This window comes from Myotis daubentonii, chromosome 3, assembly GCF_963259705.1.
Source record: "Myotis daubentonii chromosome 3, mMyoDau2.1, whole genome shotgun sequence".
Lineage (NCBI taxonomy): Eukaryota > Metazoa > Chordata > Mammalia > Chiroptera > Vespertilionidae > Myotis > Myotis daubentonii.
The window spans coordinates 125827239-125855066 of record NC_081842.1 but is presented as its reverse complement, the minus strand read 5'-3'; the positions used below and the strand labels follow the sequence as shown (position 1 = coordinate 125855066).

At 46.5% G+C, this 27828-nt stretch overlaps 1 protein-coding gene across 17 annotated transcripts in view; it reads left to right on the top strand.

Moving 5' to 3' along the window:
* SLC22A23 (solute carrier family 22 member 23) overlaps positions 1–27828 on the top strand; it is a 185902-nt gene that overhangs the window by 13079 nt on the left and 144995 nt on the right. The window contains exon 2 of one of the 17 annotated variants that reach the window (XR_009451906.1): positions 13577–14106. The exons of the other annotated variants lie outside the window; for them this stretch is intronic. The gene's annotated coding sequence lies outside the window, so the exon portion shown is untranslated. The remainder of the gene's footprint in view (positions 1–13576; positions 14107–27828) is intronic. 17 annotated transcript variants of the gene reach the window in all.

Here is a 27828-nt window from a genome sequence, read left to right as displayed (position 1 = left end):
ACCCCAAATGGTCTTTGTACCCCTGGCCGTGTGGGGCTCACCTGATGCTGGGTCCCTCAGGACTGCGTCAGTGGTTTCAGTTGGCCTCTGTGCGGCCTTGACAGTGACTGGTCAGGCCTCGACTCTCTCCTTATGACAGGGGCGCGTGCTTGCTCTTGATTTCCCTTCTGCCTCTTGGCCACTGTCCCAATCTCTTGCCTGAATACTCATTCACTCACCTCCTTGCGGTAGTTCCCAGTGTATCAGTCAGCTTGGGCTGCTGAAACAAGCACCACAGAAACTTACTTCTCACACTCTGGAGGCTGCAGTCCGAGATCCGGGTGTCCGCAGGTTGGTTCCTCGGAAGCCTCTCCCCGTGGCTTGTTCATGGTGCCGCCTCTCTCTGTGTCCTCAGAGGGTCTTCCCTCTGCATGTGTCTGTACCCTACTCTTTCCTTACAAGGACACCAGTCCTGTTTGATTAGGTCCCACCCCACGCACCTCATTTTACCTTAATTACCTCAGGAGCATCTGAGGTTCCTAAAGACCATATCTCCGAATAAGGCCACATCCTGAGGTACTGGGGTCAGTACTTCAACATGAGGGTTTTGGGTGAGAGAACAATTCAGCCCTTATCTCCGGTTTTCCAGCTCACACCCTAAGTGCAGCGGCCCCCAGTCTCTGTTCTGTGACCCTGATATTTCCTTGAAACCCAAGGCTTAGCTAAGTATTTGGGTACCTGCTGGGCTGGGCCTCTTATCTGGCCTCTGACCTTATCCACCCCACCCCACCCCACCCCCACCTCAAGTTCAGTGTTTTGCTCCTAAGAAGCTGAGTGGCTCTATTAACGTTCCTGCTTCAGAAAACTTGGCTCGCTGTAGCCTTTTGGATGAAGTGGGGCCTGCGTGGTGGTTTTCTAGGTCCCTCGTGATCCTCACCCTTCCTGCCTCCCCTGCAGCGGTCCCATCACGCCTGTACCGGAAGCCTGTGCTCCAGCCCCGATTGGGTCTCAACACTTGACCTTTGCCAGTGATGTTCCTTCAACCCAGAATCCACCTCTCCTTCCTGCCAGTGTATCACTTTCCTCAGGCCTTTCCTGAGTCCCTGTTTTCCACCTCAGTCCCCAGCTCTGCTTTCTTGTTAACATTTTGTGAGGGGTGTAGGCAGAGAGGTGGTGAAGGGGCTGCTCTCTTCTAGGTAAGAGTTGCTGATTTAATTCTGGGATGACAAAAATAGGAAGAAGAGGACAGAAATCTAAGTCAACTCAAACCTAAAGTCAAATTTCAGTGAATTACTGAAGACTCAGAAGAGGCATGTAATTTATCTGAAATAGAAACGAATCAAACGGGAAATCATACTGGGCAAAGGAGTGCCCTTACTTTAAGCCACTGGTTTTCAGAACTTCAAGTCACAAAGCTGCTTCTTCCTCTGAGAGCTCCACATTGAACTGGTGTGTCTGACTAGGACTGCGGACAGAAGTGATGGGTCAGCTGGGGAACTGTGGGAAATACCTGTGGCAGTTGTTGTAAAAAGTCCTCTGGAGGATTTCCATGCAGTATGATTTCCCCCCAGGGGGCTTTTGGTGTCTGGGAACGTTTTTGGCTGTCATAACTGAGGAGGAGAGAGCTCCTGGCATCTAGAGGGTAGAGACTGGGGTGCTGCTACACATCCTATAATGCATAGGACAGCCCCCACAGCTTAAAACGTGGAATGCCAAGTTTGAGTAATCCTCATCTAGGCTAATGTAAAAGTTCATCATATTTTCTAACCACACCTGGTAGATGGCCAGGGGTCGTCAGCCCAGGAGCCTTCGGCTGCTCTGTACGCCACAGGGGGAGAGTGGTGGGCAGGCTCAGACTGCAGAGGGCAGCTCATCGTGCTGAGAGTCACCCGGACATAGTCCCGGTCCCCTTGCCCGCTGTGAAGAAATGGATTGCTAAGGACACTAATGGTGTAAACCAAGTGTCCGTGGGCACATGTAGTCTACCTAAGGAAGCACATTACAAAAAGCTGCCTTAGGATGTTTATGTCCAAATGAATGTTGTTAATGACCACATCACTCATTAAAGTAGATCCTTTGAACCTCTGCTTAGAATAATGCTTGGTCACTTGAAAAGGAAACATCTATTTGGACGTCAAAAATGTCTCTTAGTCAGACTAGCCTTTTCCAGAATTAATTCCTCTTCAGGTGGCTTGGTAGTGTTTTCAGCAGCTGGAAATGAGAAGTCCCCAAGAGACCCAGCCACCAGGAGCTAGTGGCCAGAGCCAAACATGAGCCTGGTTTATGTTTGCTGAGGAACAGATCAGGGTTGGCGTCCCCCTTGGGCACAGGCCCAAGTGGCCTGAGTGTGATGTCTCCAATGACAACACACACACCTCTGAGGGTAAGTGTACCTACTAGGTGTTAGGCAGGGCTGCCAGCGATGTGCACTCTCCCCGCTCAGATGCTCACAGCCCCTGCTGTCTGTCCACTCACTTGTGTTTCTTTTTGAGGGTTGTGCTGATTTTCGTGTTGTTCCCCATACAGAGCTATCAAGGGTATAGATCAGTGGTTCTCAACCTTCTGGCCCTTTAAATACAGTTCCTCATGTTGTGACCCAACCATAAAAGTATTCTTGTTGCTACTTCATAACTGTAATGTTGCTACTGTTATGAATCGTAATGTAAATATCTGATATGCAGGATGGTCTTAGGTGACCCCTGTGAAAGGGTCGTTCGACTGCCAAAGGGGTCACGACCCACAGGTTGAGAACCGCTGGTATAGATGGAGAGACTAGCTGAGTGTTCTGGGCTGGGCAGAGTGCCTTGTGGGGACTCAGAAATAACTTCTGAGTGGGAGATAAAGATGCTTCGACTATCAGTCATCCAGGGAGAGGGAGTGAGGTTCAAGAAGGTGATGCGGTTTTGTAGGGGCCTATCCGTGGCCTGGTAGTTTCTGGAGGTGTATTGCATGATGAGTCAGCAAATCTACATTCCAGAGTAGGGTTTTTGATTATTTCATTTTAATAGAAGGTTTATTTTTAATCTCTGTCTGGTAAGTCTCATAGGAAGCAACTTTTCAATAATGGATATCATCAAGGTTATGAGGGTATGGGTTTTTTTTGTTTGTTTTAGTGTGTCTGTTGATAACATGTTTGAATTTAATTGTGGTTTAAGTATAAGCTGTGATTTCTCTAGTTAATTAACTTTTCATTTGCCATATTGTTTCCCCCATTTATAACCCTAGTTCTGTTTTGACAGATTCGTAGGTAAACAACTAAAGGAAAGCAAAACTACTACCTTGGTTATGAATCTCATTACCAATAGCAACTTTTGGGAAACTTAAATGACCTTGAATAAATGGAAGGTTACCAGGAAATTTAAAGACTTGTGGATTATCATACTGAAAACAGGTTTTTAAATCTGCAAAAGGCAGTTTTCTTTTTTTTAGGATGGGGAGACAATGACATGCAGCAATCTTTCTTAGCTGACCTGTTTGAGCCTGTGTAGCAAATATAATGGCATAATTTCATATAATAGTTAAAAATGTATGCAGGGAAAATATCACAGAAGAAAAACCCAGAGAAGTGTGTAATATTCAGATGTTTATTAAGCAGCTACTATGTGTAAAACATTATGTCAGGAGCTGCAGGGGAGAAGGAGCCTACGAGTTGTGCCTAAAGAATGGGTGGTCCTGGTGGACGGAGATGGGCTGAAAGGGAGCATACAGGGAAGAGGGAAGCATTGAGCAAAAGAATGGTGATGGGAAGGGTGGAGGCTGAGCTGGGAATAACCAGGATGTAGGTATTCTGATGGGAAGAAGTAAGAGGAAGCATTTGTTCTGGTTAGGAGGAGAGAATGCACAATAGTGTGAAGGGTTTGAAAGCTGGGGGAGGTCTGTTAAGATGCCGTCTGCTACAAATAGCCAAAAACCTCAGATCACATGGAGTGACAAATATACAGAAATACATGTAGTGTTTCTGGAAGTCCAGAGATAGGATAGGCTGTAATCCGCAGTTCTTTCTGTCACTGTCCTCGGCCTTTCTCAGCTTGGGCTGCCATAACAAAGCCACAGACTGGGTGTCTTAAGCAACAGAAATTTATTTCCTCACAGTTCTGGAGGCTGAAAATCCAAGATCAAGGTGTCAGCAGGGCTGGTTTCTTCTGAGGCCTCTCTCCTTGGCTTATGGTAGCTACCTCTGCCCTGTGTCCTCACATGGCCTTCCCTCTGTTGCAAGTGTGTCCCAATCTTCTTACAAGGACACAAGTCATATTGTGCTAGGGTCCACCCTAATGACCCCATTTTAACTTAATTACCTCTCCAAAGGCCCTGTCACCAAATACATTCTCAGGTGCGGGGGATTTTGAGGGGACACAGTTCAGCCCATAACAAATGCTGACTTCTTTGTAGTCACAAGGTGGCTTCCCCTGATGGGGGTTATTTGCTACCCCTGCCCTCAGACTTGGAGAAGAGGCATTGGCAAAGGGAACACCGGTATTCTCCCTTTCCTTGGAGGTGAGTCCTCTGACTGATACCACTCACCAGGGGATGCCAAGTCACGTGGGGTGCCAGGGGCCTGCATAAAACAGGGTTCCAAGTAGAACAGAACAGGAGAGGGGGTGCTGTAAGTTACCAACACAGCCCACTGTTCTCCAAAGTGAAGCCCCAACTTCCCCTGGCAGGTGATGGAGACCATTGAAGGCTTTTGAGCAGGGTTGTCACAGCATGTCCCAGGCGCCCTTCCCATCCCAGCTGCATGCTGGCGGCTGTCAGCAGGCTGCTTGTTTCACCCTTGCAGTGGCCCCACCAGGCAGTCCTGCCACCAGCATCCGGCAGGTGAGGAAACTGAGACCAGGATGCTGAGAAACTTGGCCAGGGACACACTGTTAATAGCTGGTCAAATCAGCCCCCACTCCAAAATTATGCTCTTTCCATGACACCCGCTTCCACATTTTCAGAAGACGAAACTGGCTGTGGTGGAGGAGATAAGAGGATGATGCTCAGTGTGAGGCGAGAACAAGAGAGGGCTCCGCAGGAGTCTGTGCTGTTGATGTTGAAGTCCCGACCACGTGGACTGAAATAGACCCTCTCAGACGACAGGTGTGCACAGCGTTGGCCCTTCCCTAGGCTCTGAGGGAGGTCGGGCGCCGGCCTCTCCTGCTGCTGGAGGTTGTGCGTTCCTCGGTGTTCCTTGGCTTCTGGATGCATCACCCCAGCCACGAAGCTCCCACGGCCTTCTCCTGCGTGTCTTCACTTCATCTTCCCTCTCCATGTGCCTGTGTGTGCAGATTTCCCCTTTTATGACCTCATTTTACCTTAATTACCTCCAAATACAGTCAAATTCTGTGGCACCGGGGCGAGGACTTCACCAGAACTTGCTGGGGACATAACTCAGCCCACCACAGAGTCCTGTCAGGGAGAAGGGAGGAGGTCCGTATGGTTAGAACACAGGCGTTCTGTCCTTCACAGGAAGAGGGCTTCCCATCCATCTTGTCCGCAAGTGAAGGTGGCTGAAGTGGTTGGAATCCAGGTGGTGATAGAAGGGGGCAGGTAAAGAGAAAAGGTGGCTGTAAACAGGGGTGGGGGTGTCTATGGGCACCCTTCATGAGGGAGGGAGGTGGGGGGAGGGAGGGAGGTTGAAGGAGGCTGTGGCAGGTTTATGGGCTGAGCGACTTAGGCAGGAGTCCTCAAACTTTTTAAACAGGGGCCAGTTCACTGTCCCTCAGACTGTTGGAGGGCCGGACTATAGTTTATTAAAAAAACGATGAACAAATTCCTATGCATACTGCACATATCTTATTTTGAAGTAAAAAAACAAAACGGGAACAAATACAATATTTGTATTTGCATGTGGCCCGCGGGCCGTAGTTTGAGGACCCCTGGACTCTTAGGTATGTCAGAGCTGAGTCGGGCAGCAGCCCTCCTTAGGAGGGGCCTGCCTCTCTCTTACCGAACAGCTGGAGTGAGAGATTAAGGGATGTGGCTGACACGTGGCGTGGCTGACCTGACACTGCGGCCAGCTGCGGAGGCAGCCCTGGGCTCCAGTTCTGCCTGGTGCACCCTTGCACCTGGGAGGCAGGATTGCAGTGCTGAGTCTCTTCCTTTTGATGCAGGCGTGTAGACTAAGGGTAGGGGACTGTTTTGTTTGCTTTTGGTACAGTTGCAACAGCTCTTGTTTTGGACTGATGTATGACCCGTAACCATGTTTGTGAAGAACCGAAGGCCTTGAAATAGCAACTGTGTGAGTTGTTCACTCTCTGTTCTGAGCTCAACCTAGAGATCGACTTTGAAACTGCAGGGAGTGTGCAAATGCTTCATTCGTGAGGTTTATCCGTTATTTGGATTCCTCTGTCAGGAATCTCTTCCCCTTTGCCTCCTGCACTGGAGGACCAGTGCAAGGAGGACGAGACTGGATATTTTGGCCTCATCTTTAGGGACCCATTTAAAACAATTTCCCAGATTCTTAAAAATGGAGGTATAATTAACATATAGTAAACTACACATATGTATTTTAGTGAGTGTTGGCTCATATTACACCTGTTAATCACCAACTAAATTAAGATACAGAATTTTTCTCAAATTCCTTCAAGCCCATCTCCAGTCTGCCCAGCCACAGGCAGCTGCTGCTTTTATCTCCTTCACCATAGCTGCGCTAGGCCTGATTCAGAATGTTCTGTAAGTGGAATGATGCAGTGTGTAGACTTTTGTGTCAGCTTACTGTTGCCCAGCACCATCTTTGAAATGTGTCCATGGTACTGTAAATCGGTGACTGTTCCTTTTTGCTGCTCAGTAGTATTCCACGGTGCGTACAGGCCGCACTTTGTTTACCTCTTTCCCTGCTGCAAAACATGAGGGTTGTTTCCTGTTTGTGACTGTGATGCTTAGATGGCCGTGAACATTGTACTCTGAATTCTGTAAATCCTTTCCACCGCTTATTACTCCCAAGTTCTAACATTTAAAAGTTGATTGACAGAATCAGAGCAGCTAGTGAGAAATGTTGACTTTTAAAACATCTACATAAGTTTCCTTCTTTCTCTTTTCTTTCAGAGGGTAGGAAGCAGGGGAGTGACAGGTGCATGTGGGGAGAGACTGTCCTCTCTACGGGGCAGGAGTCCTGCGTCTGTGTCCCTGGCCTGAGAGAGTGTGGCCCCACAGCTCCAGTGACCCACTCCCAGGGTTGAGGAGGAGGCCCCAGGAATGGCGGTGTTGACAGGGTTACATGTGGGTGGGGAGAGGCATTTTAGTGAGTGTTAGCTCATATTACACCTGTTAATCACCAACTAAATTAAGATACAGAATTTTTCAGTAAGCAGACACAGAAGTCTACACACTGCATCATTCCGTGTGGAAAAGGCACTGCCGGTCAGCTGCTGTCCTGTCACCCAAGGGGGAGTTCACCAGTTGTTCCGATGTTTCTCCCTGCCTCCTGTAAGCAGGGGAGTGTCCTTGAGCAGCTAGTACTCCTGCTGTAGCCACCTCCTGCCATGTGGGATCCTTGAGGAGACCCTCCTCACCCTCTCTTTCTATATGAAGACCTGGGTCAGCCATGGGAGGCAGGCAGCTCCAGGGTTAGAGAACTTTTGGAGCAAAAGCCCCATCACCCAGCCCCTAGCTGAATGCAAGGAGTAGCGCAGCCGCAGTTCACAGGGGTGGCAAGGGGAAGTCTTTTCTCATGGGACCCGCCCTGCAGGATCCTGTTTGTTCCCTGCACTGGGGTCTGGAGGGAATTAGAGGAATATCTTCCAGCAGGAAGCAGGGACTGAGAGGAGAGTCAGCCCTCCCAATTTCTCATCTCCTATCTAAAAACCATAAAGGGGCCTGGCCAGGTAGCTCAGTTGGTTAGAGCATCATCTCCATATACTGAGGTTGCTGGTTTGATTGCCTGGCAGTACACATACAAGAAGCAAACAATGAATGCATAAACAAGTGGAAAAACAATCAATGTTTCTCCCCCCACCCCCCAAAAAAATCAATCAATAAAATAAATATAAAAACATAAAGGAAGCAATGAAATGTAGGCAGACATTTCCCACCGTTTTTAAACATACGAAAAACGTTGCTTGTTCATAGGATTTCTCTGTCTTGTGGTCAATCAGCATTTTGTTAGAAGTGTGTTTGTGCTTCAGCACACGTGTTGTCCCAAGTTGAACTGCGTTTCTTTTAAAGCCAATGAAGTAACTGGTGATGGACTGTTATTAAGTTAACTGTTTAGAGATTGGAGGCCCCAAAATGTTCCGCATACATGATCCATTTCCCGTGATGGCTGTTGAAATTACTGAGCCAGAGAACTACAGGAGTGACTTTACCCAAGTTCTCCCCACGGTGAGATCTTGAGTGTTTGGAATAGTAGCTGTGCGTAGCAGTAAAGAAGCTGGGTTCCTTTAGTTTTTGTTAAAGTAGTCACAGGATTTCATTTATTTAATCCTCATCTGAGGACCTGCTTAAGGAGAGAAGGAAGAGGGAGCTGAAGGGAGAGAGAGAAACATCGATGAGAGAGAGAAACATTGACCAGTTGCCTTCTGTACGAACCTGCAACCCAGGTATGTGCCCTGAACAGGAGTCGAATCAGCAACTTTTCGGTGTACTGGATGACACTCAACCAACTGAGCCACCCTGGCCAGGTTGAAAAAAGACATTTTTAAAACAATTTTCAGTGCAGGCTTTTTCACCATCTCAGTCAACTTCACCACGTGTGGAGAAGCGGGTGTCCTTCGCCCTGCAGGCAGGCACTGCTCGACTGAGGGCCTGGCAGAGGTGGGAGCCCAGCGTGCAGCGCAGCGCAGAGGGCCCGGCAGGGTCCCAGCACTGACTGAATCCCAGTGCTGCCGCATCACCACAGTGAAGCTCGGGGGGTGACTTACCTCTCAGAACCTCATTTCCAAAGTGGAGATGAGACTCACCGCACAAGCCTTTGTGGGATTGAATGAAGCCGTCGGCCTGCAGGCTCCCTCTCACAGTGTGCGCTTTGAGACACACATTTCATCTGGGTCCTTTCTGCATCACGTAGACAACTACTATGCCTTATACAACCAAGCACAATTTTCCAACCCTTAACTTTAGACCTTTAAAACAAGAAGTATGGGTGTTCATAGGACGTCATTAACATCAGCCCTGGCAATGACCGTCTTCGTGGCATGCAGCCAGCCAACCCAGCCATGGACACACACCGGCTACTCTGCTTTCTTACTTTCAGAACCCTCTTCCATTAGCCCATACCACACCCAGCTATTCAGCATCTTAGGTGGTTTTTCCAGGCTCCCTAAAATGCCCTCTTTCTCAAAATTCCCTCTCTTTCTATTCCTACTTTTTAAAATATCTGGGAAACTGATCGTAGGTAGGAGATTACAGCAGTTCACCCCAAGTTATCTGTGACTGACAAGGATAATCGTTCTCCTTTGGGGTTCATCCATATCTTTAAACCTCTTTCTCAATGATTGATCAGTAGCCTGCCACTATAGGTGGTATATTTTGATATTTCTGACATCAGCAGCAAAAAGCAAAAGCCAAAATAAGGTGTGATTTCTGTAAACATTTTAATTCCATTTAAAAGTTGTTGATACATTTTCAATTCTGTAACATGATACGCAAGGCCCCTGTCGATCTGCTCCTGCTTATCTCCACCCTCATCTCCAACTCAGTGTCTGGCCCCACCAGCAGTCTCCTGCCTGCCCCACACTTCTGGTCTCTTCCAGTGCAAGTAACTCTCTTCCCGTTGCCCAACCCCCACACTTGACCAATTAGAAGAGAGAGTCACAACTAAATGGAGCCTCAGGCCTCTCTGTTCGCAGGGCCCATCCATGTATCAGTTATTACAGCTCTTTATTTCTCAGTGTTGTCTTTCTTACACTCTGAACCATTAAGAGTAGAGACAGCACCTGTACTGTCACTTCCCTGGGGCCTAGGACTCAGTAGGTGACCAGATAGTCACTAAACACTGAAGCTGTGCCATTCTCTCCAACGCGCAGATGAGGTCCCAGTGGGCCTGGACAAGGATGCTGGCTGTTGGGTAATGACACAAAGGGAGCGAATGTTTTTTTAAAAATTATGTTTTATTGCCCTAACCGGTTTGGCTCAGTGGATAGAGCATTGGCCTGCGGACTCAAGGGTCGCAGGTTCAATTCCGGTCAAGGGCCTGTACCTTGGTTGGCGGGCTCATCCTCAGTGGGGAGTGTGCAGGAGGCAGTTGATCGATGTTTCTCTCTCATCGATGTTTCTATCTCTCGATCCCTCTCCCTTTCTCTCTGTAAAAAATCAATAAAATATATTTTAAAAAAATATGTTTTATTGATTTTTAGAGAGAGAGGAAGGGAGAGGGATCGAGAGATAGAAACATCGATGAGAGAGGAACATCATCTATCAGCTGCCTCCTGCACACGCCCTACTGGGGATCGAGCCCACAACCTGGGCATGTGCTTTGACCCAGAATTGAGCAGCAACCTCTTGGTTCCTGGGTGGACACTCAACTGCTGAGTCACACTGGCCGGGCGGGAGCGAACCTTTTTGCATGAGGACAGAACTTGGGTTACCTGCCTTGACCGTTGTGTGAAGTTGAAGGCACAGGTTGAGGGAGCAGTTGACTCTGAGGTAGGAAGGTATGGTCACTCCTTTTTGGTGAGTGATGTCCCTTGTACCTTCCACTCAGAGGTAGCTTTGAGGAGAAGGGATGTCTCACTGCGAGGACTAGTCTCTCTGGTGGAGAGAAGACACTGTGCCGAGGTCTGGACCATGGAGATCTTCCTGAGGCTATATTCCATAAGGCTGATCATGTGCAGGAAGGAAGAGATGGCGCCGTTACGTTCTGCCAAATTCTTAAAGCAGGGTTCTCTTCAGAGTGATGCCACTGGTGTTTAAGTGAAATGGAACTGCACCTCGCCCATTTCCCCCCATCCACTTCTTGGGTTTGTCATTGGTAGAACTGGAATGTAATTGAACAGTTCAAGCTAAGACATAAAGATACACTTTTTTAAATTGTGATAAAATATAAATAAAATAAGATTGACCACTTTAACCATTTTAAGTGTACAGTTCTGTTGCATTAAGCGCATTGACAATGTTGTGTACCTATCACCACCATCCATGTCCAGAACCTTTTCATCTTCCAACACTGAACGTCTGTCCCCATTAAATGCTCACTCCGCATTTCCCCCTCAGGCCCTGACAACCACCATTCTGTCTCTATAACTTCTCTGGGCACCTCATCTCAGTGGGACCATGCAGGATTTGGCCTTTTGTAACTGGCTTATGTCATTTAGCTCATCCATGTTGTAGCAGGTGTCAGAATTTTCTTCCTTTTTAAGGGTGAATAATTTTCCACTGTATGTACGTATCACATGTTGTTTATTTGTCTATCTGTCAGTGGACTCTTGGGTTGCTCCTACATTTTCGGCTGTTGTGAACAGTGATGCTGTGAACATGGGTGTACCTATATCTGCTCTTGTCTCTGCTCTCCCTTTTGGGGGGTACGTAGACCACTTTGTAAGCGATTTCCTAGAGTACGTAAGTGCCCTGGACTTGGGCTGACTGAGTGACCTCCTGCTGAGAGGCGAGGACCTGCAGTGCAGTTACATTTCTTCCCCAGGAGTCTGAATGTGACACAGTGATCCTTTCTGTTGTGGTTGACCTTCTGCATATCATTTCCTAAGAGTATTTGATATTTGTCCATCTGTTACTAATTAGCCCTTATAACGTCTGTGAAGACGGAAATATATTTATCATTTTTATTTTCTCTGATCAAAGGTAGGAAAAAGATTCCTTTACTTAGTTGGATTACTCTTTGATATTCATGAATAGCAGCCTTTCTCCCTTAGGTAGATTGCCAGAGGTGACAGGACTCAAATCCCAAGATTGTCGTGTGTTATAATTTGCATTGTGATCGCTCATATTCTGCAGAAATAGGCCTTGTAAAGTGTGTTGTGGGGGAGATGGTTTCCAAGGTCAAATAGGTTTGGGGAGGATGAGTGTAGAGTCCCCTCTGCAGGATTCATGACACCCATTGACACAGTCAGGGCTGCTAGGTGCCTTGTTGTCAGTGATGTTTCTGCGGTGACTGGACAGTTGGTCACTTTTTGGGATGAACACCTATGGCTGCCCTTTCAGTCTGCTGCCTGGAGAATGTGCTTTGGCTGCTCATGTGGACGTGAGTCTGTCTTAAAGATGCAGCCACACGGGCACAGTCCGGAGGAATGGTTTTGTGTATGGACCACTCATTTCATCTTGTCTTTCGCTCGTTTGCTTAGAGAGAGGAGAAAGAGTGGGAATGCTGAATGGAGGACTTGGTGGTCCCTGAAAAGCTTTGTAAAGTCTGCTCTGTTGAGTCAGTGGTTAATGGGTAGTCGTGTTTTGGATAGTTCTGTGGATTATACCTCCTCAGGGCGTGCCTTAGGGCTGGGATGGAACTCAGGTGCCCTGGCTTAGCGGAACAAGGCTAGGCCCTCGAGACCACAAACACTGACTGAAAATTAACACGTAGCAGGGGGACCGCGGAAGCAGAGCAGCTGCTTCTCCTGTTCCTCAGAGGGCCGTCCCCGCCTGGTTCCTGAGTGCTGTGGTCCCAGACGCGTCGGCAGCAGGAGGATGTCCTTCCTGAGCTGGTCGTCGGAGGTCGGCCACCTGTGCAGTCCTGTGTCCTCCCGCCACCGGAGGGTGGGCGGCCGTGCAGCATGGCTGAGGACTGCTCGGGGAGACCCCCAAGGACTCCCACTGGGCGGCTTTGCAGCTGCTCTGGCTTGAAAGCGTCTCTGCCCCCCTCTCCTCTCTTCTTGCTGAGGGTCAGATTGTCTAGTATGTTCTCCATGTCTATTTCCCATACGTCTGGCCACATCCTGTGTGGGCTTCGGGGGTCTCTCCCAGGAGAATTGGTTCACAGTAGCGAGCAGTACTTTTCAGGGGGATGGTCTGGCATTGGTTGAAGGATACGTTTGAGTTGTATTTGAGGAAATACCTTGGCGAGCTACCTATCAGTTAGCATGTCGCCAGGATGTCAGAGGCACCCTGAGTGGAGGGGGGGCCCTTTCCTTGGTCACTGCCCTGGGGCTCGGCTGCCCCTTCTCCCATCCTGTGGACTGTGCTGCACACTAGTGCTTTCTGCGGGAGCAAACGGCACAGCCACACTTTGCTGTCACATCGTCAGGTGGGCACAGTGTTTTTAGGAGATTGATAGTTCAAGAAGAAAACATAAACACCCTTTTGGGTATAGGGTGTTGTTAGCTTTTGAGAACAAACCTACTTCTTCTCCTTTTGATCAGAGAAATAGTATGTTGAATGATGGTGGGCCGTCTGGGAGATGGCTCTGTGCTGCTATCCTCCGTGGGCTGCTGGAGGTCACAGCGAAGGGCATTGCAGCCTGCTTGCAGCCTGCGCAGGTGAAGGACGCAGAAGGCGTGGAGAACCCCTCCGGCGCCCCCTGGCTGCGATTGCAGCAGCACCCCCGGGCACCTCTGTCCCGCCTCCACCATTTCTGTTCTGGTGCTGGCTATGCAGACAGGACGTACAACTAGTTGAATACCCCTTCGCTTGGAGCAGTCAGGGATAAGGCTCAACGAATAATGCAGACTCTCAATGTCAAAACCCTTTGAAAACAGTTTTATTATTCTAACAGTCAAACTTTACTTTCCAACAGACTTAAGCCCCCAAGGAGCTGCTTAAATGGATGACAAAATTAATGAATCCTAATAACCTGTGCCAGTTACCACTCGAGGCACGTTCCTCACATTACTTTGGACTCATAACAAACCTATATGATAGGTTTTGTGACTCCTCTATCACAGCTATTGCAACTGAGGTCCCAGGAGGTGAAATACCTACCCTGGTCATAGGACTGCCAAGGGAAAATGCCCACGCTCCCACACTCAGCCCATCTGGGCTGGAATCTGCACTCTCACCACGATGCCCAGCTGCCCCCACAGTTGCAACTGGGCCCTGGGCTCCTCCCCCTGGTCAGTCCCGAGATTCCAGGCCCTCTCCAGGCTCTTGTTTATCGATGGCACCCTTCCTCAGAGGTGGTGGTGAAGTACAGTCCAGCACAAGTGCAATGAAGACAAAGACCAAATAGGTAAAAGTTCAAGAAATTGTGCTGCCCTCGTGCGAGCCCATCTGTTGAGTTCGGTGGACCAGGTGCAGCCCTGGGCCCTGTGAAATGTGCTGCAGCAGGTAGGTGCTGGCTGTCTTCAGGGAAAACTGGAAGTTGTACGGCTTCCGGTTTGAGCTGGACAAGGCAGACAACATTTGTTTGAAGAGGCCATTTTACTTCATATCATTCTTGTCCTTCCAAGATGGTTAGACCGGTTGGGACAGGAGGAAAACTGGTTTGGCTTCTCAGTTATTCTGATTCATAAATTATAAAAGGGATGACTATTTGACAGGAAGCCTGAGTTGGTCTCAATTAAAATGTTGAGTTGATTTTTAAAAAATCCTTTATGTTGTAAGCGTTTCGGCCTAGAATGAAGGTAGACAGAATGACTGTGAGGTTAGGACTGGGATGTTCACCTTGTCGTCTTGCTCGGCAGTAACTGACTCGCGAGGCTGGCGGGAGAGCCTCGCGTTCCCGTGCATCAGGGTGGCCTGTCCGGAGGTGAGGTTTGCCACGGAAGCCGGGATAGAGCGACGGAGGCTGGGGAGACTGGGCTCTGCCCGCGCTTGGCTCAGCCGCATGCTTTGTTAGTTTGAGTGACACTTCACCTCTCTGGGCTTCAGCTTCCTCATTTTTAAAATTAGGAGGTTGACCTTGACTTTTTCCAGCTTTTCAATACTAAAATTTATGAAAAATAAGAGACTGTGATATTTTTTCACAGGTACTTTACAAGTCATTTTTGTTTGGTCACATAACCATGAAATAACAGCAAAGCCTGTCCCAGTTCTATAACACTGTGCCTCCCTATACATGGAGTGTATCGAATACCTGGAGACAAATGCTGTGAGCTGTAACAATTTAACATAAAGCAGAGAATTGTTTCTATTTGCATGAGCTAGGGCTGTTTCTGTGAGTTTATTGGGGGTGTTGGTAGTAAAGAACATGAGTTTTAATCAGACCTGGGTTTATAATCTTCTACTTAAGCCATTTGACCTTGGACTAGTTGCTTCAGCCTCAGTTTCTTCACCTATAAAATGGACACACTGGTAATAATGCCTGTGTCATAGGCCTGTTGTGATGGCAGAATGAGAGAGCTTAGTCAAAATAGCTAGAAGACCATGGTAGGTACTTAACAAATCTTAGTTTCCTTTCTCCTTAGAACAATGCCTAATTTATATAATAGATTTGTTTTATTAAGAAAGAGTTATTCATTGTTTTAAATAAATTTCTCTATACCCAATATTCTGTTGGCTTTTATAATAAAACTAGAGTTATTTTCCTCTGGGGGAAAATTACTAGTAGTGAAAAGTTTGGTGGAAACATTTAAAAACTATATTGCCTATATAAATTTTGTATAATAATTATGTATGAATTATTTAAATTAAATTATAATCACAGAGAACAAAGGATTAAGAAGGTACTTGGCACAGTGAACACAAGCAGACACAAAGAGCATTTGATTTCTGGGAATGACAGTTTCTGCAGGACACTATCCCTTCCTTTGCACCTCCTCATTCCAGATACTAGCTTAGGGATTAGGGATATAGAAATCAGGCAAGGTCCCTTTCTTTGAGGAATGCGACTGCTGGGTTGAAAAACTTCCTATGAAGGGTCAAAGAGTAAAAGTTTTTGGCTTCATAGACCATGTTATCTGTGTAACTCTACCTAAGCAGTTGTGGTGCATAAGCAGTCAAGGACAATACAAAATGAATGAGTGTGGCTGTGTTCCAATAAAACTTTATTTATAAAACAGGGGGGAGGGCCCTGTTTGGCTTGCAGACTATAGTTTACTAACCTCCCGAGCCAGTGAAAGACTTGTACATAGCCAGCAATCTACACTAATAAAAGAAATATGTAAATTGGTCATCATTCCGCTATGCTCACCAGCCAATCAGGATGAGTATACAAATTAACCCAACAAAGATGGCGGGTTAATTTGCATATGCAGGCACCGAGTGAAGACTGAAGACAACTGAAGACTGAAGAGGCTTGGCTTCTCTGCTGCAGCTGGAGCAAAGAAGCCAAGCCTTGCTGCGGCCGGAGCGGAGAAGCCTAGCCTCGAGGCTTGGCTTCTCTGCTGCGGCCAGACCAAAGGCCTGGGTTCCAGGTGCTGGAGGAAAACCAGTGCCGGCAGCCAGGGGAAGGAAGGCCTATTGTGCGAATCTTCGTGCAACGGGCCTCTAGTTATAATATATTGTGATAAATAGTCTGGGTGTTTATCATGAGTACAGGATGCTCACCTGATCCAACCTAGGAGGAAGAGAATCCCTCACCCGAGTTTATTAAACTTGATAGAAATATGGAAATGTATTCATTTGAGTCTTTGTAATTTTGTACCTCTATCCCTTTTTATTTAATTGCATACTTACAAAGGTAATATATGCTCATTGAAAGAAAAAAAATGCAAGAAAGTCTGCCCTACTCTCATCCCTAGGTGATAAACAATGTTAAATAATTTTGGCTGAAATGAACTTTCTCCTTTGAATAGGCATTGATCCAGAAAAACCGGCGAGGGGGGTGTGGGAGACATGGACATTGTAGAGCAGATCTTGAAGAGCAATGCAGCAAAGGGCACTGAGGCTCTTTGGGAGCTCACAAGCACTTTGGCATGGCTGGCTCGTGCAGGGTTGGCAAGCAGAGGGGCAGGCATGTGGATGGGGGTTGACAGATGAAACGGATGACTCAGATCATAAAGGGACCGTAACAGGGCAGTGTTGAGTCAGAGTCTTAGCCTGCCAGCAGTGGGAAGGGATTGAGGCATTTGCTACTAGCAAGTGAAAGATGATTTTCCTCCTGTCTTTGAGTTCTTCCATGATTGATCACACCTGTGTGATTATTAATCTTTCTCATTTCAAGGGTTTCCTGATCCTACTGTCAAAGTTCCCCATTCTTGGCTCCTTTCCAGAATGAGTGGGATCATTTTAAATGTTAATGTTATAGTCCAATTTTGCTCATGTCCTCTTTTACACCAAAGGATATCCCCTATTAACACATGAAACAACTTTTTAATTTCTCAAGCTAGAGTCTCCCAGTTATTTACTACAAATTAGTGTGCTCGAAGCCTGTGTGTTGATTTATTTCACTTAAGAGCTTTAGTGGTTCCTCCCGTTTAATGCTTAGGGCTATGGGATTTCTTTTTTTTTTTTCTTTCTGATTTTGCAATAGGCTCCTTTGCTTTATAGGGATTACTTTAAGTCCCCCTCTTTAGAGGTAGTTGGTGAGGCCCATTAGTAAAATATGAATTGCAGAAGTTGGAATGACTCTCCAAGGTTTTTCTTGCTAGAAGGGCATCCATTGCTTGCTTAGAATTCTGTGTACTCTGTTTCCTTTAAGAAAGAGTAAAGAACAAAAATGAGAAATAACCCTACATCAGCTCCCTTGACCTGTTTCTGTTTCCCTTTGAAACTTTTTATATATATATATATATATATATATATATATATATATATATATATAATTGATTTTTTACAGAGAGGAAGGGAGAGAGATAGAGAGTTAGAAACATCGATGAGAGAGAAACATCGATCAGCTGCCTCCTGCACATCTCCTACTGGGGATGTGCCCGCAACCCAGGTACATGCCCTTGACCGGAATTGAACCCGGGACCTTTCAGTCCACAGGCCGACGCTCTATCCACTGAGCCAAACCAGTTTCGGCCTGTTTCCCTTTGAAATTGTCTTTGAAAGAGGTCTTATATCTCTACTAGAGGCCCGGTGCACGAAATTTGTGCACTTAGCAGGGGCGGGGGAGGGTGGGGTTCCTCAGCCCAGATTGCAAGAGGGCACAGGCCAGGCCAAGGCATCCTACTGTTGTACAATCGGGGCAGGGAGGGACACAGGCTGTTGGCCAGCCAGGGAGGGATTGCAGGAGGGCTCCAGGGTATGTCCAGCCCATCTCACTCAGTCCCCAGCAGCAAACTAACCTACCAGTCAGAGCATCTGCCCCCTTGTGGTCAGTGCACATAATAGTGACTGGTTGACCGGTCAACTGTCTGCCCCCTGGTGGTCATTGCACATCATAGCAAGCAGTTGAGCGGCCTTAGCATATCATTAGCATATTATGCTTTGATTGGTTGAATGGCCAACCAGACAACTGGACACTTAGCATATTAGGCTTTTATTATATAGGATTCCTTAAAAAAAAATGCTCAGATTCAGTAAGACGGGAAGCCCCCATGTCAATAACTGAAGCAGTGATTTCCATTTCAGCAAAGCCCAGCAGGTGTAAGAATATCATGGAAGAAAAAGAAACAAGACATAGACCACTGTGAAAGGGGGTCAGAATGAACCCAAAATTACTACATAAGTTGAAAAAGGGACCATGTGAAGTTCAAGAAATGTAACCAGCTTGAATGCTGTGGTTCTGGAGTGGGCTTCCCACAAATGAGTGGGAATGCAGGTGCTGGTCGGTTGTGCCTTCCACCCAGCGTGAAGAGGCTTGCAGTACATTTTTGGTACAACTATTTTCCTCAACGTGCTATGTTTTTGTTGTTGTTGTTGTTGGTTTTTGTCACTAAGTTAGAAAAAGAAAAAAGTTGAGCAGCAATGAATGGAAAACAGAGATACAAAACAAACAAACAAAAAAAACAACAACAAAAAATTCTTCCATAGTACCTGGCAGGTATATTCATTATGTCATTTTAAGAAGCTTTCAAGGATACCAGCCTAACTGGCAGCTGTGTCGGCTACTGTTGAAAGTGGATCTCCTAAAACTGGAGGATGAGCTTGGGGCAAAAAGCAGTGAATGATTTTCAAAACATGTAGTATAGCTTGAATTTTGATAGAGTCTTTTAGGAAGAAAAAAAATCATATACTGCTAGATAAAAAAATACTGAAAAACACAGGGGAGCATAGGCTGCCTAAATGTTGAGATGCTAATTGTAGCTAATATGCTGCCTCATTCCTGTTTGTAGGGTGTTCCTTTTGTCTGTCTGTGACTAATCTTTTAGGGTGGACTTGCGCATGCGAGTGCGTGGGTGCATGCGTGTTTGTCTGCGTTTCTATCGCCTCTAGTTGAGAAATGCAGGGCGGGGCGAAGGTATGGTATATAAAACAGTGGCTCATGAGAGGCTGCTGAAATGCTGCTTTAGGGGGGAAAAGTGTTGCAGAAGAATGTTGACCCTATATTTCTCTAAATTTCTACAACTCATTCGGGAATTTTGTTTTATTTAAGCTTGGCATTCTCAGGGTTATTATCCCCTTTGTAGTGCTGAGCAGAAGTGTATTGTCCTTTTATCTCAGCTGACTGTTCTTAGGTTGTTAACAGATGACTTGCACAGCGATGGGTAAACCCCTCCTGGTTTCTAATGGAACAAGCTCAAGTGGGGATCTCCTCCACAAAAGGTGAAACTTGGGGAGATTTTTCATTTAGTTCCCTAAAAAAAAAAATGTGTTTGCTTTAGTCAATGTGCATTAACAAAGAAAATTCAGGCTATGAAGACTTGATTTGTTCCAAGTTGCTTCCCAAACAAGCTTCCCCTAGGCCTAACTTCTTAGATTGTGGTAAAATGCATATTCCTGAAAAGGTGAAAAGGCTTTTATTTTTTAACTAGAGGCTCAGTGCATGAAATTTGTGCACAGGTAGGGTCTCTAGCAGCTGTAGGCTGCGGCTGCTGGGCGGGGCCTCCCTTTCCAGGCTGCTGGCTGCTGGCCAGGGCCTCCCTTCCCCAGCTTCTGGCTGCCCTCCTGGGCCTTCCTTCATTCTGCACCACCCCCTGGTGGTCAGTGCACCTCATAGCGAGTGATTGAACTCCTGGTCAGTCGAACTCCCAAGGAGACACTTTGCATATTAGGCTTTTATATATATAGATGATTTTATCTTAACCCTCATCAACATCACTGCCTCCTACCACCATGGGTGTTTATATTATATTTACCTATATATTTTTCTCTCATTATAAGGTTTATAGATGAATTGTAGAAAGTTTGAAAAAGTCAAAACTATAAAACTCAGCCTTTAAAAAAAAAAACTTTATTGTTGAGATTATTACAGATCTCCCTCTTTTCCCCCCCATTGCTCTCCTCCACCCAGTTCCCGCCACACCCCAGGCCTTTGCCACCCTATTGTCTGTGTCCATAGGTAATGCATATATGCATATAAGATCTTTGTTTAATCTATTCCCACCCCCCCACTCCTGTTCCCTCTGAGAATTATCAGTCTGTTCCATTTCCGTGCCTCTGATTCTACTTTATTCACCAGTTTATTCTGTTCATTAGATTTCTTATTCATTTATTTTTATTTTTATATTCAACTAGAGGCCAGGTGCACAAAAATTTGTGCACTCAGAGGGGAGGGGGGTCCCTCTGCCTGGCCTGTGCCCTCTCGCATCTGGGATCCCTCGGGAGATAATGACCTGCTGGCTTAGGCCTGCTCCCGGGTGGCAGAGGGCAGGCCCAATCCCTAGGTGCAGCCCCTGGTCAGGCTCAGAGCAGGGCCAATTGGGGAGTTGGGGCGCTGCCCCCTGTCATGCTCAGAGCAGGGCGATAGGGAGGTTGCGATGCCACCCTCAGTCACGCTCAGGGTAGGGCCAATTGGAGGGTTGGGACACCGTGCCCTGTCACACTCAAGGCACGGTCGATGGGGAGGTTGTGACGCCACCCCCTGTCATGCACAGAGCAGGGCCGATCAGGGGGTTGGGGCTCCGTACCCTGTCATGCACAGAGCAGGGCCCATCAGGGGGGTTGGGGCTCTGTACCCTGTCACGCACAGAGCAGGGCCAATCAGGGGGTTGGGGCGCTGCCCCCTGTCACGAACAGAGCAGGGTGGATAGGGAGGTTGTGGCCCCGCCCCCGTCACACACAGAGCCGCAGAGCAAGCAGGGGGTTTGGGCGCTGCCCCCGTCACGCTGATCCCAGTGCTGGGAGGCATATTACCTTTTTCCTATATAGGATAGAGGCCTGGTGCATGGGTGGGGCCCGGCTGGTTTGCCCTGAATGGTGTCCTGGATCAGGGTGGGGGTCCCCACTGGGGTGCCTGGCCAGCCTGGGTGAGGGGATGATGCCTGTTTGCAGCTGGTCACACACCCTTCAGGGTGGGGGTCCCCACTGGGGTGCCTGGCCAGTCTGGGTGAGGGGCTGAGGGCTGTTTTCAGGCTGGGGGTGACTGAAGCGCCCAACCGCTCCTTTTTTTCTTTTTTTTTTTTATTCTGGGTCAGATTTAGCTTTGAGGCTTGGCTCCAGCTCTTAGGCCTCCACTGCTGAAAGTAGGTTTCTGGCCTTTGCTTACAATGTTGCAATCCTGCTGGCTGAAGCCCGGCGGACTAAAGCAGGTTTCTGGGGTTTTGTTTAGCTTCTATATTTGTAACATAGTTGCTTAGAGTTGCAGCTCAGAGGCCTGCAGCGGCAGGCGGGGAATGTTGGAGTCCTCCGTCACTGAAGCAAGCAAGCCTCATGTTAGTTTCAAGCTGCCTGGCTGCCTGCCGCCATCTTGGCTGGCAGTTAATTTGCATATTGCCCTGATTAGCCAATGGGAAGGGTAGCAGTCATACGCCAATTACCATGTTTCTCTTTTATTAGATAGGATTGTTGACAGCTATATATTTGTTGCCATTTTGTTGTTCATAATTTTGATCTTTTTCTTCTTCTTCCTCTTCTTAAATAATACCCTTCACCATATCATATAATACTGGTTTTGTGATGATGAACTCCTTTAGCTTTTTCTTATCTGTGAAGCTCTTTATCTGACCTTCAATTCTAAATGATAGCTTTGCTTGGTAGAGTAATCTTGGTTGTAGGTCCTTGCTATTCATCACTTTGAATATTTCTTGCCACTCCCTTCTGGCCTGCATAGTTTCTGTTGAGAAATCAGCTGATAGTCGTATGGGCATTCCCCTGTAGGTAACTAATTGCTTTTCAGATTCTTTGTCTTTAGCTTTTGGCATTTTAATTATGATGTACCTTGGTGTGGTCCTCTTTGGGTTGCTCTTGTTTGGGGTTCTCTGCACTTCCTGGATTTGTAAGTCTATTTCTTTCACCAGGTAGGGGAAGTTTTCTGTCATTATTTCTTCAAATAGGTTTTCAATTTCTTGCTATCTCTCTTCTTCTGATACCCCTATAATGTAAATGTTGGTATGTTTGAAGTTGTCCCAGAGGCTTCTTATACTATCTTCATATTTTTGGATTTTTACTTTTTTTTTGCTCTTCTGGTGGGGTGTTTTTTGCTTCCTCATATTTCAAATTGTTGATTTAATTTTTAGAATCCTCTACTGTACTGTTGAATCCTTGTATATTATTCTTTATTTCAGTCAGTGTATGCTTAATTTCTGACTGGTCATTTTCTTTTTCTTTTTTCTTTTTTTTTGGAGTGTTCTAGAAAATTCTTGAGTAACCTTATAACCATGGTTTTGAACTCTACATTCAATAGTTTGACCACTGGGTACACTGGCTCTTGGGTCTCCAGGGAGGTGCAAAGTCACACTGCCTGGGGCCACCCAGCAGGAGCTACAGAGAGATCTTCAGATTCCTCCTCTTTATATCAGGTTTGGAATTGCCCAGATGAGGCCCAGCTATGAAGCAAGGCAGATTGGTGCTGGTGCTGGGTCTTAGGCCTTTTATTGATAGGTTTGGGGCTCCCTGACCCAGCTGCAGCTTGTTTGAGAGGTTTTAGCCTGAGAAAGGACAGACCATTCATATGCAAAAACCTCCACACAGAGCCTGGGTGGGGTTGTAAATGGGATGAGGTGGGGTCTAAGGGAATCAGCAGGGTGAAGCAAACAGAAATGGCTGCCAGTCAGCCCTGGGACCAGGGCAGTCCCGGCTTAGGAACAATGATCCCTGCAAGCACATTTATCTAGGAGAAAGCTGCCCCCAAGTTCCTGCCCCGGTGCCAGACAATGCAGTTCCTCCTCATATGTGTCTGTGTCCTCCAGAGCCTCTCCTTGGTTCTGGAGCTCAGGGGAAGCAAGACCTTGTAAGTTCAGTTCGAGGTGCTGGCCTTTTAAGAGGAACAGCTAGGTCTCCAGCAGCCTCTGTTTCTCTTAGCACCAATCTGCACTGGTTTTTACAGCCCATAATTCTTACTGCCCATAAGGACTTCTTTTCCCAGCTCTGGGGCCCTAAGCTGGACCCCTTGCTCCTCACGGTAGCCTCCACAGAGATGATCTGCCTCCCAATTAAAAAAGTGGCACACATGGGTGCTGGACCAGCCCGTTCCGCACCTCTGCACCTACTACCAGTCTCATGCGCTTTCTTCTTTACTTTTCTAGTGTAGGACTTCCATTCAGTTTGCTTTCCAGCAGTTCTGGATGATGGTTGTTTTGTATTTATGTTGTAATTTTTATGTGGTTGTGGGAGGTGGCGAGTACAGGCATCTACCTATGCCGCCATCTTCCATGAACCTCAAAACTCAGTCTTAATTCAACCCTCCAAAGACAATCACTTGAACTATTTTGGAATGTTGTCTTCGGATTCCACTGAACCCATGAACAGCCATTCACTGCTTTCTTATTCAGAGGCTTTCTCATTACATTATATCATGAACATTTGCCTCAATCATTAGTTTTCAAAAACAAAATTTTAATGGCTCTATAGTATTGTTGGACATTTAGTCAAGTTCCCATTTTTTCTCTTACAAGTTACAACTTGGAAATTATTGCACTGGGACCCCTGTGGGCATGTGATAATTTCCTTGGGGAAAGTCCTACGAAAGGGAATTGCTGAGTAAGGAGCACTCACTCTTTAAAACGATGTCAAGCATATTGCCAATTGCCTTCCAGAAACACAGTGTTGAGTTTATATTCCAACCCTGGATTTGTACTTCTTTGTTTCTCCTGCATCTTTGGGAAATTAAAAAAAAAAAAAAAAGGAATGTTTAGTTCTGATTTTCATTAGTAGAATTGAGGATTTGCCAAGTATTTTTTTAGCCATTTATATTTTGATTGAGTGCTTTACTTATTTCTAGTTGGAATATTAGTCTATATTATGTAAATACTTATTAAATATGAAGGATATTAACCCTTTGGACATTGTAAGAGAGGAAAAATCCCCTTTTTCTTCTACCCTCCTAGGTTCTGTGGTTGGGACCCTGAAAATTAGACTGACGACAAACAGGTGAACAAGAGAAAGCCAGAGCTTATTCATAGGTGCACTTAGCATGTACAAACTTGGGCTTATGTAGCATCTTAATAAAAGTAAATCTGTAGAGAGTAATAAGACAAAGGAAAAGGGGTTTAGGCTTTTAGGGGCAGCAAACTTGGGAAGATAAATATATGAGGGAAACTAATGGAAGATAAGGGTCATTTTAGTAAGATTATTTGCAGACCCATCTCAGGACTGACTCCATCATGTTGACCATAAAATTCCTCCACGAGCCGTGATGCATGGCAGCCCTCACTTCTCAGAAGCGTCTGCTCTTAGTCAGATAAGCAAGCTTTGAGAAGGCTTCTTTCTGCATCTGTTGACTCTCATTTGCCTCCAGTTCACATCATCTTTATGCCATCGTGGCATCTTTTGGGCTGGTACGTTCTGATCCCCTACAATATATTTTACAAATTTGGGACTTTATAATTTTGCTTGTGGTATTTTTGATGCATGGATTTTAAAAATAATTAACGTGAATAATAATTAAGTAGTCACAGTTAAACTGTTATAAACTCTATCAGTATTTCCTTAGGTAGTTTTTTCACCTCAGTGTTTATCCTTAGGAATTCCAGCTCCACTTCAAAGTTGAATAAGTAATGTTTCTTTCCAATGGTTTTTCTTTTTTAAAAAAATATATTTTTATTGATTTCAGAGAGGAAAGAAGAAGGAGAGAAAGATAGAAACATCAATGATGAGAGAGATTCATTGATCAGCTGCCTTCTGCATGCCCCTGACTGGGGATGGAGCCCACAACCCGGGCATGTGTCCTGACCAGGAATCAAACCATGACCACCTGATTCATAGGTTGATGCTCAACTACCGGGCTATATTCTTTTTCTTTTGTTCTCTGTTTTTACAATTTAGTTTATCATAGTATTCATAATGGCTGAAAATAAGGTTGTTTTTCTTATCTCCCATTTATTTTCCATCTTCATTAGAAATTTCATTAGTTTTCTTGATGAATGTTTCTCTACTCTGGCAAGTCAAGCCATTAGATTATTGCTTTAAAAATCATGAGTTTTATTTACTTTAGCGCATCCTTAAAAATACATGGGTAAAGAAAAACCTACCAGATTTTCTGTAACCTCTACCTTTAAAAATTTTTTTTAATGGAACATGTGCAACTAAATAGGAGAACACCTTTAGGGTTAATTTTCTCACTATGCAGTCAGTCTTGGCTCACAAGCCTCATGTGGCATCACCATAGACATCCCTGGTCTTCAAACAATGGCAAAGAAAGCAAGCCTGTGATTATGAAATGGGGCTGAGACTTTAACGATTTTACGATCTTGTTAGAACTGTTGATGAAATGTTAACGTGCCTAATTAGAGGACTATTTTCATTGTTCTGCAGGGAATGGATTAGAGGAAGACCGGAGTTAATGCATGGAGGCTCTGGTATTAGTTCAGGAAGGGAGGATGGTGACATCCAGTTCTGCAAATCCCATCCCAAGGAAATTTAATCAGGGGGTAGGATTCAATTTGTAGGTAACAGACACCACACTAGGCATTGAAGGAGATAGGGATCGAACACAGGGAAATCGTACTCAGTGCATGAAGGAGCAGCTGAAGGTGGGGCCTCTGGAAGGACTCTTAGGACAGCTCCCTGGACTGGCCTGCCTGGGAAACTGAGTCACAGTCAGGAGGCTGGGGACCCGGGGACCACGGTCATCCAAACCAAGTCCTCCTGCCAGATCTGAACAGCAGCATGGATGTCCCACTTATTCCTCGCTTCACACGCTTCCTAATTCAAGTCATCCCAAAAATTAGAACTAGGTTGTGCACTGAAAGTTATTTTGGGTCATGCAGCTGATTGGCAGAACCTACACCATATTTAAAACCTTAGCTGTAAGGGAGTCTGGAAGTGGTTGTTTGTTTGTTTTTAGCCTCCCAGCCCCACACCTGGAGAAAGGTGAGTGAACCCCCCTACCTTTCCCTTGAAGCAGGCTGTCCTGGTGCAGGAGTGTGTGAACGGGAGAGTCTCTGCCAGCGGTGACTGGGCGTTGTGGGGGAGGGTAGGGGATGAGAGAGGAGACCAAATTGGTTGCATTGAGTCCTGGTTTTGCATATTTTAGATGTTTTAACATCCCTTAGTCTTTGCTTAGTGAAATGATCAATTGCCATAGTGGAGCAAACAAATTTCAAGAGCAATGTCATCTCAAAGCTTCCTCATACTTCTGAGATTCCTTTGAAGATAATATGTTTAAGTATATTTTCTTTTCTCCGTACATTTTTGTAAGTACAGAAGTAGAAGTCAAACAGGAGATGTTGTCTCAAAGGTGCCACCAGCCCTCCTTCCAGGCTGTGGAATGTGCCTGGGGTGGCCCTGCAGGCTTTAAGGGTGTTGTGATGGGCAGAGCCCCAGGCATTAGGAACCTCACCTTGGGGAACCTGCTGGGCCTGCAGTGAGTTTGCTTGTTGACTCAGATATGCGGCCTACTTCTTTGCCTGACTGAGGGGTTAATGCACCTATCACGTGCCTGGTCCTGGATTCCCGGCCCCTCTCCCAGACCTAGAGCAGGCGCCTGAGAACTCCTCTAGCAAGGCTTTCCCTAGCAGCTGTGTAAGTGCCTGTCTGTCTCAGCGTTTTCGTTTCCCACTTCAGTGCTGTCCATTGATTAAGGTGCATTGAGGAGGCCGGTGAACCTCTGATTTGGTAGCACCTAAATTGGGTCTTGGCTGCCCATGGCAGATCAGGTAGAGTTATTATTTAGGTGGCTGCGTTCACTGCAGTGTTGGCCATTTCCCCCACCTCCCTGGATGCTATTATAAAATCTCTGGCTTCCTGGCATCTAATATAAGCATGATGTGCTTCTTTGTATCTATCCCTTAACCTCAAGTAAACTCATCTGCTGGGTGGAGACCTGAGCCCGTGACTCTCTGCAACAGAGCCAGCAGCTGGTGCCCTCCCTCCTCAGTAGCCATTTGGGACCAGGTGTGCCCCTCTTCTGCCAAGAATGTGCCAGGCGGAGGCACAGGCAGGTGTGGTGTGATTGGGAGATTATGATTACAGGTGTTGTAGCACCTCCCCTCCCAGGTTAGCCAGCTGTGCTGATAGGTGTAGCTCTTACTCTGGAAGTGGAAGACTTTGTGGGCAGGTTCCTGGGCTGGGCAGCGAGGAGAGAAACCAGTTCAGATGGCCTGAGTGTATAAACCCAACTGGGAAGCAGACTCTACACACACTGGTAGTTAGGATGCTACAACCCACAGTGTAGGCAGAGCCTGCATTCCTGAAGGTGTTGATTATTAAAAATCTGTTTTCTCCTAGAAATAATATACACATGAATGTTGGTTCTCCAGATTTTCCATCAAAAGCCCACTTAACTCATAGTCTATTTTCACAATTATGCATTTGCAGCACAAAACAGTAACCAGTGCACTGTGCAGATTCACCCAGGGTCCGGCTGCATGCTGCTCCTGAATCCAGCCAGGCGTGCAAAGCTCAGTCTTTGGCTTCGGAGTAGCAGGAAATGGCAGGGCAGGGCCGCTGGTGATCAGACCTGAGCAGGCGGCAGAATCACCTGGAGGGCTACCACTTACTTCACTCTGAAAGTTCTCACTCTGGGGTCCGGGGTGGGGCTCAAGAATTCGCATGTCTGTGCATTCCCAGGTGGTGCTGATGCTGCTGGTCTCACCACCTTTGAGGGCCACTGGGAGAGATGTGGGAGGAAGTTACCCACCTAAAGAAGTCCTGTATTTGAATTCCTAATGACGAGATTCTGTGTGC